The sequence below is a fragment of the Perissodus microlepis genome, chromosome 11, assembly GCF_051167445.1.
Source record: "Perissodus microlepis isolate ML-2025 ecotype Zambia chromosome 11, ASM5116744v1, whole genome shotgun sequence".
In the NCBI taxonomy this organism is placed as follows: domain Eukaryota; kingdom Metazoa; phylum Chordata; class Actinopteri; order Cichliformes; family Cichlidae; genus Perissodus; species Perissodus microlepis.
The window spans coordinates 14,929,136-14,942,733 of NC_140471.1; the positions used below are offsets into that span (position 1 = coordinate 14,929,136).

A 13,598-nucleotide genomic window follows, 5' to 3' on the forward strand; every position below is an offset into this window, starting at 1 on the left:
TTAGAGCAAATGATTTGTTTATCTGCTGTACAAGTTCTACATTACTCCTGAGATTTCTCTAGGCTCCTCATTATTCTGTAGTCCCGGGATCAGTCAGTACAAAGTGAAAATGTGGATGTTTGACGGGTCTATTCGGGCACAACATGTTACGTTTCAATGCCATTTATGAAATGAATACCTTGTTAGACGTGAAGAATTATAGGCTTATGAGTTTGAACCAGTTTGATTCCGTTAAAGTTTGAGGCAATCGAATTCTCTGTTCCTTTGCTCGACAGCTTTGATTAGTAATTACGCACGAAGTGTCTTTCAAAGTGTGACATCTTTATTTCCCCTCCTTAGAAGGCAATTCAATCATCTTTTTATAAATCCGACAGACTTAAAAGTCACCATATGTGATTGAGTTAATTCAAGGGCTTTAATTATATTCCACTTACCATTGCCTTTTTACATTTACCAAGCAAGATTTTTTTTAATCATTTACATCATTACATTAGATATTGTTAGAGCTGATGTTTCAAGCTAAACAAGATTTGTTCTGTGTAGAAAAAGTCCTTTAACTTAATTGCAGTGATGAAAGAAGCACTACCACTACACATATTGTGTTTTGTGCCATCTTATAAATGATTTTTGTATGGTTTGGAATTTTGTGCTTTATTCTTTTGTTGAATTTGTGTTATCATATCCTGTGGCAGACCTTGTCTTACAGTTGCTTCTCCAGTGAGTCCAACAACTGTAGCCTAAATGCAACAGTAGTCCCCGTTCTTCTCTACAGCCTTGCAGAACTTACCATGTTGGTGCAGGAACTAGTTCCCCACCTGCTGGACTTTCTGGCCGGTTCAACTAACTCTGCACAAGTTTAAGAGTGCTAAATTCCAGATGAAGATCTATCGTTCTTGTGATTACATAAATACTGAGGAAATTGTGTTATACTAAGGGCTGTTTACATTAATAAGTGAAAAAACAAGTAAAATAAACATCATTTCAGTCATTAAAAACCTCGGTAAAAGCACTAATTTGTAAATGAACGAATGCGTGAGCTGTGCAGAGATGGCACTGATTCCCTGTTTAAGTGTCCAACTCCAGTCTGCACATTAATACCAGAAGCTTCCTGATGCTGTTTTCTTAAGAGCTGGAGACACCGGGCAGTATAACCGTGTGCCTCTGTCTACAGAGAAGTTTTATGCACACTGTAAAGCTGTCATTCATGTCGTTGCATACAGTGCCTTCAACATGTCACCAGGCTCAGTAAAAGCCATGTATGGGAAAGACTGCAGGCCATGGCACTTATGGATATTTCTCTTTACATACATCATTTTTACATGTAGACACTGGCTGTGAGGCAGCCTGTCAAAGAGACTTGCTGCTTTTCATCTTCATATTGAAATTCCAAAGGTCATTGTACTTCTGCTTGTATATATCATTTCTATTGTTATAGGATAAAGTTAAACTGCAGTTAGGCCATCTTTGCACAAAGGCAGACATATGCACTTCATCTAGTAGAAGTGGTTTGCTTTAGCCAAGAGGTACTTGCTATGATTTGGTCCTGTTAAGCCGTTGACGCTGAAGATACAATTACCACTGTTGGAAAAGCAGTGCGTGTGTTTCTATGTGTGCGTGTGTGTGTGTATATGTGTGTTCATTGTATAGAGATGTCTGGTGGTGATGGTGTTCTAGCTATGAGTTAAGGGCTTTATCAAAATATAAACTTCTCCAGCATCAAAAAGCTACAGCACATGATCCATCTCCCTTTTTAGCTGGTGTCAGGACCAGTTTATGTGACGATGATGTGATGTTTGGGTAGTTCATTCTGATCTAACTTCCTCAGAATGAACTATGATAGTTATGGATTTTGGATTGCTGATGGGCTCAAGCCATTAAAAAAACAACAATATAACAATGTGCTATGAGAACACAGTGACAAATCTGTTGCATTTACCCATGTTCTTTTACAAGGCTCATATTACTTAGGAAGACACAGCTGTAAATGATAAAGATGGTATAGTATTTATTGAGTGTCCAAAATGAGTGGGAAATTTATGCATGCAATTAACACAAACTAAAAGTTCTACGATACAATGCAGTGTAATTTGTAGAACCATATTAGCTTTGCATGACATGACACCTGTCAGTAATGACAAAAAAATCACATACACCTTCATAATGACAGTTTGCTGCTCACAGCAGATTAAATTATTATGCAAAATAGGTAAGGCAACAAATGACTGGACAAGAAAATGATTTCAGACAAAGACCAGATGCTTGCAAATAATAATAATGCTGTGCATTATTCCCACTAACGACTGCGCTCTGTCTTAAACTATATCTAAAAGATGGATGTAGCCACTGTGCTTTCACCAGTCATCTTGTCACCTTGTATTGAAGCCTTTATTTTAGCATTTAGACTGAATTGATTGCATTTACACAGAAGGCAGGGGTGTGCTATGTTATTAGCTAACCAGCAAGCATGGTTAGCAGGGAGCGCAAAAGCACTGTCTAACATGTTCATAAAAACAATACCAGAGTACCACTAACCAAGAATGGAGACCGTTTAATTACAAATCACATTATTGAAGTTTAAAACAAAAACCCACTGCAAACACGGTGACGAGGTCATGCCGAATGTTTAAAAGAAGCTGAGATAACACCTAGCGGGCAGCTAGCTAGCTAGCTAGCAGCCTCACTGGCTCTTATTTGTGAGGGAGATTTCTGTTGAGAATTATATTTAATTATTATTATTTACTTACTTTAAAACTATCTGTTTATTTTATTGTGTCTTCTTCTACCTTTTATTTTATATTACGGCATTTAATATTCTCCTTTACTTTATTATTTTTTTAATAGCAACTTAGGAATGGCAGAGCAAAACTTTTTCAGACTAAACTAAACTTCAATGCTTGGATTTGTCTTTTAAGGATGTAAAAGTCTATACCATAGAACCATATACTGGAAAATTATATATAGGAACTGATCAGGGGTTTGGATAATCCTTCTGAGATGTTTAGAGAATCATTGGTTTCTGCGACAAATGCTGTAATCTTCTCCTACTGCACTTTTGTGCTGCAAATGAACAGAATCCTCAAAACACAATGCTGTTATGATCATAAAAGCTGTAAATCTACAGTACTGTCCAATTAAACGTATCGTTTAAACAGTGTCAGTGTGTTGTGTTTGTGATAGGCTGTGTAATAGTGTAATAACTCCGTCCCCTGTAAGCTGGCCAGGGAGGCTGTGTGTAAATGAGACGGTTCTGCTACATTAGCTTCATAACACCATAATCCCTTCTCCATAAACCATTGCATGCGCTGCAACATTTCTGATTTATGGGGGGTAGAGAATCAATGGGAAAAAATTAATGCTCGCGAAACGTCCCAGGGACAATACTGAGCAGATTTTAATTGTGATTTCATTCAGGCGGCTGTTAGCGAGATGATGAATGGGAGCTAACCTTCCACTCTGCCGAGCACTGGAAAGAGTCTTTAATATGACAATTAAGTGTCTGTCTTTTAGATTTTATTGTATCTTCCTCTCTCTATCTTGTGAGCTACTCTGTCCTCCCTCCTGCTTTTCTTCTTTCTTCCCACCCACTCTCCTTTAGCCGCTTCCTATCTTTCTCCCTCTTGACATCGCTTCATCTGTACAGTGAAGCTTTTGCGCAGATTAAATTGAGACTCCAGTTTTCTCCATCTCAGAGCACTTACTTATGTTTTATGACACGCACTAAATCAATTTTATGTTGTTATTGATTTTTTTCCCACTCCTCCTATTACCCTCTTGCTTAAATCGACACAAACCATTTTGCCTTTTGCTCCCAGATTCTTCCCACTCTTGTTCTGTGGTGACCTTATGTGTACTAGCAAGACATCTGAGGGTGGAAAACTGTGTCCCTCTGTGGAAAAAAAGCAGTGCATTTATTGATACTGATATAAAACGAAAGCATATGACTAGAACTTTGCTTGCATTTAAGAATTTAAACACATAACCGCCCCCTTTTGTTCTCCAGTGTAGCATTACTGAAAATAGTGGTAAAGCATGCAGCAGACTTTGTTGCATTACCCCACTATACTAACAGGATGGAGGCTTTTGTAGTTTTAGTGGATGGCAAATCAACTCAGTTGTTTTAATTGGTTTTTCAAGTAAAAGACAGCATGGTTTATAGGGATTTTTAATTTCACCTTCATCATTACGAGTGACAATGCCTCTGGCACAATGCAAGCAGTTTCTTCCAACTTTGTATTTATTCACAAGTGCCCCTGCAAACTGAGCCAAAAAGACTGAAGGCCAACTTTTTCAGTAATTGAGTGAAAATGTAACCAAATAGAAATTAACAAATAGAGTAAAAACAGAAGTGAATACAATCAGCAGGCAACAATAATAACAAAGAAAAATTGAAATGGAAAATAATGAAAAGTAAATTTAAAGAGGGATATGTTTTAGCAGCAGCAGCTCCATTTAGGCTTCATTTTTTCTGTTTTCTTATGTGGTGATTTAGAAGGACCAACTGGTGCTGGAGCAGGGGTTAAATGCAGGAGGAGCTAGCTTGGTCTCAATCAATTTGTCCCTGTCTTTTGGCAGGTGCCCAGGCTTTGCTGTGTCCCAGTCCACCAGTGTTGGCTCCATCAGGGCTCCCAGAAAAGGCCTAAGAAGCAGCATCAATGTGACCATTTAGAGTGCGATCTGTGCAGATGCAGTAGGAAGGTCAGGCCATTGTGTGGCCCCCCTCCCTAGCGCCTTTCACTTCACCCTCCAGAACGCCGTCCACATCAAAGTTGTTATTGAGACCCCTCAATCGGAAATCCTGGTTTGGCAGGGAAGCAAGGTCTTTAAGAAAAGAATGACGGCCTTGACATAACATGGGCAACTAAATCAACGCACCGGCAGCCAAAAAGAAAGATTAATACTCATAGGCCTCTTTACACCTGTGCTCAAATATCTCTCATATTTAGTCTAGGTTTGGTTTACACCTGATCTTTACAAGTTTTCAAAATGTAAAAAATAAAAATCTAATTTTCTCTTAAAAGACATGAGAATTCCAAAAAAACATTGGGGAACATACTATATGTTCAGCTATAAATTCATTTATGGGTTATTTTAAAATGAGTATGATGTGCAGATTTATTTTTTTAACACTCACAGTCTATTTAAGATCTTACCATGTGCCTCTTTTTATAAGTTGGTTGGTAATTTTATTACACATAGATTCCTAATATTGTTTTTGTTCTAAATAAAGTTGACTAGAGAAAATGACATAAATAACATTTTGCTGCTATACTTTGCCATTATACTTGGTTGCTATGGTTTACATACAACATAATCTAGCTAACATGCAGGAAAGTTTGTATATTGTTAAAACTTAAATCTGTGTAGCTCTGTAAAACTAATAGAGTTGTCTATCTTAAAGGGGGCAAATGTAGCTATTTTCATATTAATGCTAGCTAACATTAAATTAACGCTTACTACCTGCCAGCTGACATTAGTTCACCAAACCTTGACTGAACTCAGGGCTCATTTGACACTTAATGTAATGCTGTAATTAGTCATGGAAACATAGCTTCATCATATCTTTCACTTTGCAACCTCAGATGAATAAATACTTTGTGGGGACATATTTGTTGTAATCTACTTGTAAGTAGTTACATGACACCAGCTCTGATGCAAGCTGAACAGATTCATCAAGATGTTTTGATTTTGTTTTGTGTGATTACTGCAGATTTTTTTTTAATCAGTCTTTATTTTGAGATGTTTGAACACTCTTGGGTCCCCCTGCTGGTTTGTGTGTGTGTGTGTGCGCGCGTGTGTGTGTGTGTGTGTGTGTGTGGAGGGTAGGGGCAGATGCCTTGTCCACTTGCTAGGCTGGCTCTGTGTTATCATGTCATGAGTTGGGAGTAAAGCCAACCTCTTTATACAGATTCCTGTTATCACTGAAAAACAAACAAACAAAACAGTTCACTGGAGTTGCATTGCAAGATAATGCCACTAAGTAGGATAACATTTCAGTCTCTATTGACTTAAAAAAAAAAACTCACGCATATTATGTTCTTATATAAACTTATGTATTCTTTATTGTCAGTTTAGTAATGTTTTTTGCCACTTAGTAAATGCTGACAAATATGTAAGAAGATTACATTTTCAACTGAACTCACAAAGAACTTTTACAAAATTGATGGCATCACTTTTTTCCTCCCCATAATTGAACATTACATCATTTCAGACCCGTAAAACGATGAAGAATGAGACAGAGGTGAGAAAATGGAGACGACTGACTGAGAAGAAGGCAACTGACAGAAACTTCTTTCTTCTTTCTGACTCTTCTTCTGTTTCGGCTCATGTGCAAAATCGAATTATGATGTGGACTGACGTGCACCAGCTGTCCCCTCTCCTGGGTGCTGTCCGTCACCTCACCGGTCACTGCTGACAGCACTATGATGGATTAGGAATTGTCATCCAGGACGCTTGTCACTTGTTTACAAGTTGGCCATCCCTCATCTCTCAACACAGGCCTTATAATCTGGCCAACACTTCTCCAACACCCCCACCTCACACACACACACACACACACACACACTTACACACACTGCCAGGTGCGGTATACAAGACAACACCATACATAACAACAGCTTTTTTTTCTCCTCTTCCCCCAAACCTTTCTCTCGCTCTCTCTCACTCCTACATCTCTGGGCTGAACACAGTCAACACATTTAATGCATTAATATATGTGTTGTGTTCACCAATCTCCCAGGGACTGGGGCGATGTCTTCTCCTGTCAACCCCTACCCCCGAGAACTGACTGGGTTTTATACAAACATCCCACTGGGAGAGGGAGGGGAGGCTCAGATCTAACCTGCATTTTGTTTTTTGAACAATTGAGCCTTTAAAACCGTTAAAACCCAAATTTACGAACAATATGCTTTCTTTCTGTAAAACCTATTTTGCTGCTGTGATGGTGAATACAAACCTGACTGCTTTGTAACCTCTTGCTTGTAGTGGTCGTGCGATCATGCACGCAAAACAGCTTTCGTAAAAGACACGAACATAAAATATAGATCTTTTAAACGATGTATTATGACATTGTCATTTACTTCATAACCAGTAACTGACAGATTAATTTTAAAAAATATATATTTTACTGTGACTTGTGTCATTTGACAGCTTTTCCTCCTCCAAGCTCTTTTTCTGGAACAAAGCTGAAAACTTGTTTCCACAATTTTGGAAAAAAAACAACCCCAAAACCTCTCATGTCAAATTCAAGACCATTTACCAGAAGCTTTCAGACTCAATGGTGTCAAGCCCGTGTCTCAGCAATGTCGAAGAAGGAAGCCCCGCAGAGCAGACTTTGATCTCTCTCCGCAGCATCTCTCAGCCTGCGATCTGCTGTGAGAATGTGTGAGTTTATGCTCCCTCTGCAGGCATAGTCCAAACTGGATGACGAGCTAACCAGCCTGCCTCTCCGCTTTGGACTCGGCCCTGCCAGCTGTGATCTTGCAGAGAGGATGAGTGGATGCCATCTACCCGGCACTACTGAGGCCATCCCTGTGCTCCCAGTGTGGCCCTTGAGAGAGGCCATAATCTTTTCCTATCTGCCTAATGGTTCCCTCTGTGGATTCTGAAATGGCAGGCCTGGGAGTGGGGGCCGCATGCTGAATCCTACCATGAGCATATTGTCATTAAATTAAAAATTTCCTAACACTCCCTTGCTTGTGGCATAACCGCCGCCGTGAGAGCGATCATAATTGGCTCTGAAAACATGCGTAATTGCCTTCAGCTGGCGTTCTTTTACAGTTGACATTGTTGAGGCAGCAGCGGGGCGATTGGTGAAGTGAATATGCAGCTTGTTTTGCAATGGCACTCGTAATTGAAATATGGTACGTGAGAGCGGAAGATTACATTAAAGCTCCTAGATAATCACTTGACAAGGGAGTCGTTGGATTGACAATCTGCTGCGGTGTTTCGGGGGAACCGGCCAGAGCGAACAGGCCGAGGAAGGGAGGGAGAAGGGAGGCAGAGCGGGGCAAAGGGCGGAAAAAGAAGAAGAAGAAAAACGTCTCTTGGCTTGCTCGCTTATTCAGAGCAGTCCTGGATTGCCTGCCTGGCATTCCTGGGCTCTTTCTATCACCACATTTATCCCACTCCCTCTCTTATTCTTCCTGAGACACACAGCCCTCCGCTGCTTCGAGTATACCACTTCCCCTTTAAGAGCTAACAGATGGCTGCCCATTGCAGTTGCATTTTATCCTCATTTTAATTTATATTTTCATTGCCTTTTATTTTGTAGTGGCGAAATGATACCTTTAATCAACGCCGGGACACACGACTGCCTGCAATCAGCTGAAAACAGACTGAATAAACAGTTACTCTATTAATATTTTTTTACTTAACCAGTAAGTGTTTAATTGAAACACTCTATGATATAACTGAAATATTAATGATTTCTCTTAAAGGTCCTTGTGCCCCTTTTTTTTTTGTCTACAGTCCTTTCACTTCCTCAGCCTAATAGACAGCAGAAAGGGAAGTGTTATTTCACAAATATTTCAAAACCCCAGACTGCCAGTATGGGCACATTACTTGTAAACTGATGCACAAAAGAAAAGACACAAAGGGATGGTCACATTTGTCCTCCTTTTTTTTCTGCAGACTATCTGTTCTTGCTGCTGAAGTAAAAAGAAAAAAAAAGAAAAAAAATTGCAGGTGCCTCCTCTCTTTAATCTACTTCTCCTTTCACCATTATCTTATATTTGGGTATAAACACACAGACTGCGCAACCCGATAATATGCAATTAAAAACAAAGATCATTAAAAAGTTATTGGTGTCTGCCTAATTACTATAACTTTACCCCCCTTATAATGAGCGTGCATGGGTATTGATTCGAAGCAAATCTCCCTTTCCTCCTGGAAAAAAGCAGGTAGTTACTTTGTGTTAAATCATTAATATAGTAATGATTTTTCCAGAACACTCTCAATTAAGACCAGAGCAGAAAATGACCCAGGGGAGTTGAAGCTCACGCTCTTAAAAGTGTGATGTTCCAAATATATCGTTGCTTCTCTCACCGGAGAATATGGATAGAGGTGAGGGGTGTTTCTGAATAATTTAAAGCAGGAGCTTGTTGATTAGATTGTGCATAAATGTGTTTCTATGTTATGGGACTGTAACTTTAATGTAAAACCGTACGTGCTAATATGCTGCACCGAACAAGCATTTTGTGAATAGTCAGTGATGTAGTGGTACGGCTCAACCTCCAGGAGGGGACAGAGAAACCACCTGACAGGATGAGAAATTAATAAAACACAATAAAGAAGGAATTACAGTAGAAAAACAGGACTGCAAACCTTGACATCATCAAAAGTTCAAGTGTGCATGTGAATTTAAAAAAGATCATGACTAAACGAGGAAGTGGACCCTTTTTGCCCTGTGCACACCAAGCAACAATGAAATGTATCCTGATACCTTTCCTATATCAAGCATTGTGCTACAGTAGCTCTTCTGTGGTGAAACACCACATTGCACAGACTTGGTTTTGCATGTGCATCATTGAGCCTCTTGGATCCCGCTTTATTGGTTCTCCTTCCCTGGACCAGTTTGGGTAGGTATAAGCACTGAACACTCAAGAAGGCCAGCTGTGGCGCTCAGTCATCTAACCATAAAAGTCCCTCAGATAGTTCCCCTAATATTCCCAGCCTGACCACATAAAAAGAGCGCAATGATGCTTTGACGTCACTGGGCTAACATGCTCACAAAAAATCAAAAAGCTGGGAAAATAACAAATTTTGGACAAATGATGGCAAGTTACAGTACTACTAACTTTATCCTACTAAGGAAATTAATGGATAAGTGCATACATTTCTTTGCTGACATTACAGTAATTTATTCAGAGAATAAATGTCAACCTGATGAAGTGAGTGGGACCTGTTGTCTATAAACCATAAATGCAGAAAAAAGCTGGATAAATGAAAACTTTGGCCCGTTGATGTGAAATATGTGCGCTTTAAACTATTTCACAGTTGTGAATATGAAAGAACATCTGAGTCATGGTTTTTAGGTTAGCATATGTCATCTAGACTGTCTTTGTAATTCAAATCCTGCTTTCTCTGTGATCTCTGAACCCCCCCCAACCATCTGAGGGACTCCAATCCTTGATTCGTGCTCCAACAATTAGATCATTTGTTCGTCTATTATCTCAACACCTGCAAGAAAATCTGTCTCAATTTTCCCCTCTGCTTCTGATCTTGTCTCCCTCCCTTCGTTTTCTGTGTCCCCACTGAGATGCTGGTTCCACCCCAAGCTGCTTGTGTCTCTGTCAGGAGGCTCTTGGACACTGCCATCCCAACATGCATTGTGCACATGCCAAGAGCCTGTGCCAGTTCAAGCCCTTATAGCGCCGAATACTTGTTGTGACCCTGCCTCTTCTATTCTTTGCGCTCTTTTGAGGCCCCTGTGCCAAGCACACACAAGGCTCAAGTAGGGATATACAAAAAACATCGAACTCTCCTCCCTCCTTCACTCAGAGCCATAATATTCACTTAGCGAGGACCAGGACTGACTGGAACAAAGAGACTTTTAGGTCTGGGCAATGATTTGTTATAGTCTCCATAACCACAGTTTACAGCAGCTTCCTTTTGAAATGCTTGACATTTTACTTCCTATTCCTTAGCTATAGTTGCCGGATACAGTGCGTCATCTTTGTTTGACTTTATCACACGTAAAGAGCCGTTTAATGTCATTGCCTAGGTAACCAGCAGGTTTTTGGCAACGACGCAGAAACGGCCAATTTGTCAGTGGAATGTGGGGAAGTGTCAATATAAATCTATTTAATCTCTCAGGCTACAATCAGGACATGATTTTTCATATGCATATTCATTCATATGAATATTTTTTGTATTACTTTCTCACTCTTTTTTTTTTACAGCTGACCACAGATGGAAGTGATTGGTCCAACAGAGGGGGAGAAGAATAAAGAAGTGAGGGCAGAGAGCTTTTTTAATGGAGACCGCAGTTCTTACAGCAGACATTCACAGCATACATATTTACAGTAGAGTGTAGGGGTGCTGATTAGACCTTTCAGAAAATAACTCTTACCATAAAAGTCCCTCATCCCTATATATATATATATATATATATATATATATATATATATATATATATATATATATATATATATATATATTTTGTTGACCTATCCATGCACCCCAACCTCCTCCCTTTGCAGACTTTGTTCCCGCTAAACAATGCTGACACTGCACTTGTCAAATATATTACTGTTGATGAAGGATTTGAGTCATGCTTGTCTCATTTTTAGCATTGCGTGTTACTGTAATCAAATTGCATTTCTCTGTTACATGGTACTGTTACTCAATACTGACATATACTTGTGTTATATGGCACCCTCAATTATCTCTGCAATAGCTCAACTAACATGTCTTTATTTTTCTTTTTTCTTTTTTTTGTCTTGTGCCCCTCGAGTACCATCAGCTGCCTTCAATTCATCTGCGGGGAGGAGAAAATGATGGAGTGGTATAGACCTTTTGAGATGTGGATATTTGGAATTAAATTTTATTTTCATTGAATGCAAGGACAAACGAAAGGACAATAAGGGCACCGTGCAAACACAAAACTAGCAGCAAAGAACCCAGAGCCATGTTAAAGCCGGTTGCTTCCTGACACCAGCCAAGAAGATAGAATCTGATCTTCAACAGGTAACAAAAACTGAGAAGAGAAGTCAGTGCAACCTCCAGTTCTACCTGTACCCGTTTCTACTGTAGAATTTCTGCGGCGATTGGTCTGTAGTGCTTGGCTGGTTTTCAATGTTGCTCTCAGCTTTGTGTTTATACTTAAACACTAAAAGAAAGATCCTGTGTCCTCATAAGGGTTAGGATTTGTGTCAGTGTGTGAAACTGTAGCCCAAAGTTTATATATAAGAGTGGCTCTCAGGCCATGTGACACAGTAACACAAAAGTAATGTAATGAATAGCGGTAGTGTGACGAATTTAATTCTCTAGGGAGTCTTTAAGTAACAGAGTGCATTAATTTTATGTTATACACATACACACTTTTGACAATAATGGTGAAGATTATATCTTGAAACAAGTTGTGACATAAGAAGCATAACTGTCAACATCTTCACACTTCTTGGGCTTTGGGATAAAGTCAGACAGATGTCTGTGACCTCTAATGTCTTTTATTGAAGATCCATGCCGTGACACTGTTCGAGCTCCCCTGCTGTACAAACTGAAGAACAGTGTGTCACAACGTGGCATTTATGTTCATGTGACATTATCAAAATGCTCATATGACAGCCCACCAATTATGAATCCTGACGAGAAGACACCGGAAAACATCTTGCACTCGCGCTCTTGCTGACATGACCTTTTTACCGAGATCCTGCGTTTTTCCCATTGACATCCCCCCGTGCAGCCCTCTGTTTCTTCTATTCAAAGCTTCATCCTCTTCATCCCAAGGTAAATCCCATTAGGTGGATGTTTTGTCGTGGAAGCGATTTTTTTTGTGCCACGCAGTTGTTATTTATTGGCTGCTGACAAGCCTATGAATTCTGGGGCAAAGTGAAACTCATATTGTTATCAAAAGCATAAAATTCCTATCACTTTAGATGTCAGAGCAGAGACAAGAAAATGAAACAGGTACTCATAAAGGCAGTGGGTGTAATAAATCAGCCAGGAGGGCCAGAGATAGGAGACGCTTGATTAAATAAGGGGAATTAGGTATTTTTGCAAAAGCGGGAAATAACATTGATCTACGCTCCTGTCACCAAAGACGCTTGACACCATTGTGCATTGTCTATTCTTCCCGTGTGTTTATAGTTTATCAATCTCCCTCCGACAGAATGATATCAGTGAGAGAATATCCTGCATCCTTTGGCCGCCTTGTTCTCTGCTGCTGGAAAACTGGGGGCAGACTTATCCAGGTTCTGAGGTTGCCTTCTTTGATTTCCTCAGCAATTGAATCACCAATCATATCCTGTAGCTTTGTTTACCACGACATATGTGAAATGAACCAATAGGGCTACTGTTTTTCCTACAGTGCCATAGGCATCAAGAGGCAATTTAAGGTCAGTCAGGGGTGATACTCTTCTCTAGTTTATACCAGGGTGCAATCAAATTTCGTTGCATTTTATGGGAAATCACTTTGGGCAAATAATTCCTCTTTTTCAAGGGAATGTTGGATATCTATTTAATGAGAAGCAGTCTTGTTATTGTAAGAAAATCCAATAAATCTTCGCACTTTGCCTAACACAACAAGCAATCTTTTTCTTGTGTAGCCTGTTGAAATAACACTATATATACTCTCTTCTTCCACTCAATCTTCCCCCGTGGAAGCAAGATGCAATGCAACAGATTGAGCGCGCTTTAAAAGTAAACACATAAAACACGGTTGAACTGATACTTTTAATTTTCCTTGTTGCAGTTTTCTTTGTACAAAGCATCAAAAATGACACTGAATATACGAGTTATGACTCATGGCCAATTGCAAATCCTTCTAAAAGCAAATTCTGCAAAGCCAAGTTTCTTACCCTAATTGCATGATTTCAGTAACGTCTCTCCCGCTTTGATTTGGAGGTGTCTGCATGGCTGATAGGATCCGTGAACTCTGG

General features: G+C 39.6%; 1 long non-coding RNA gene across 2 annotated transcripts in view; it reads right to left on the reverse strand.

The window, feature by feature from the left end:
• Window positions 1-1,981: 1,981 nt before the first annotated feature.
• LOC146377407 (uncharacterized) overlaps window positions 1,982-13,598 on the reverse strand; it is a 62,015-nt gene continuing 50,398 nt past the window's right edge. Inside the window, exon 5 of one of the 2 annotated variants that reach the window (XR_014801743.1) lies at window positions 1,982-3,886. This is a non-coding gene — a long non-coding RNA (uncharacterized LOC146377407). Of the gene's footprint in view, window positions 4,637-13,598 lie in introns of both variants that reach the window. The other variant, XR_014801742.1, reaches the window with a different exon arrangement.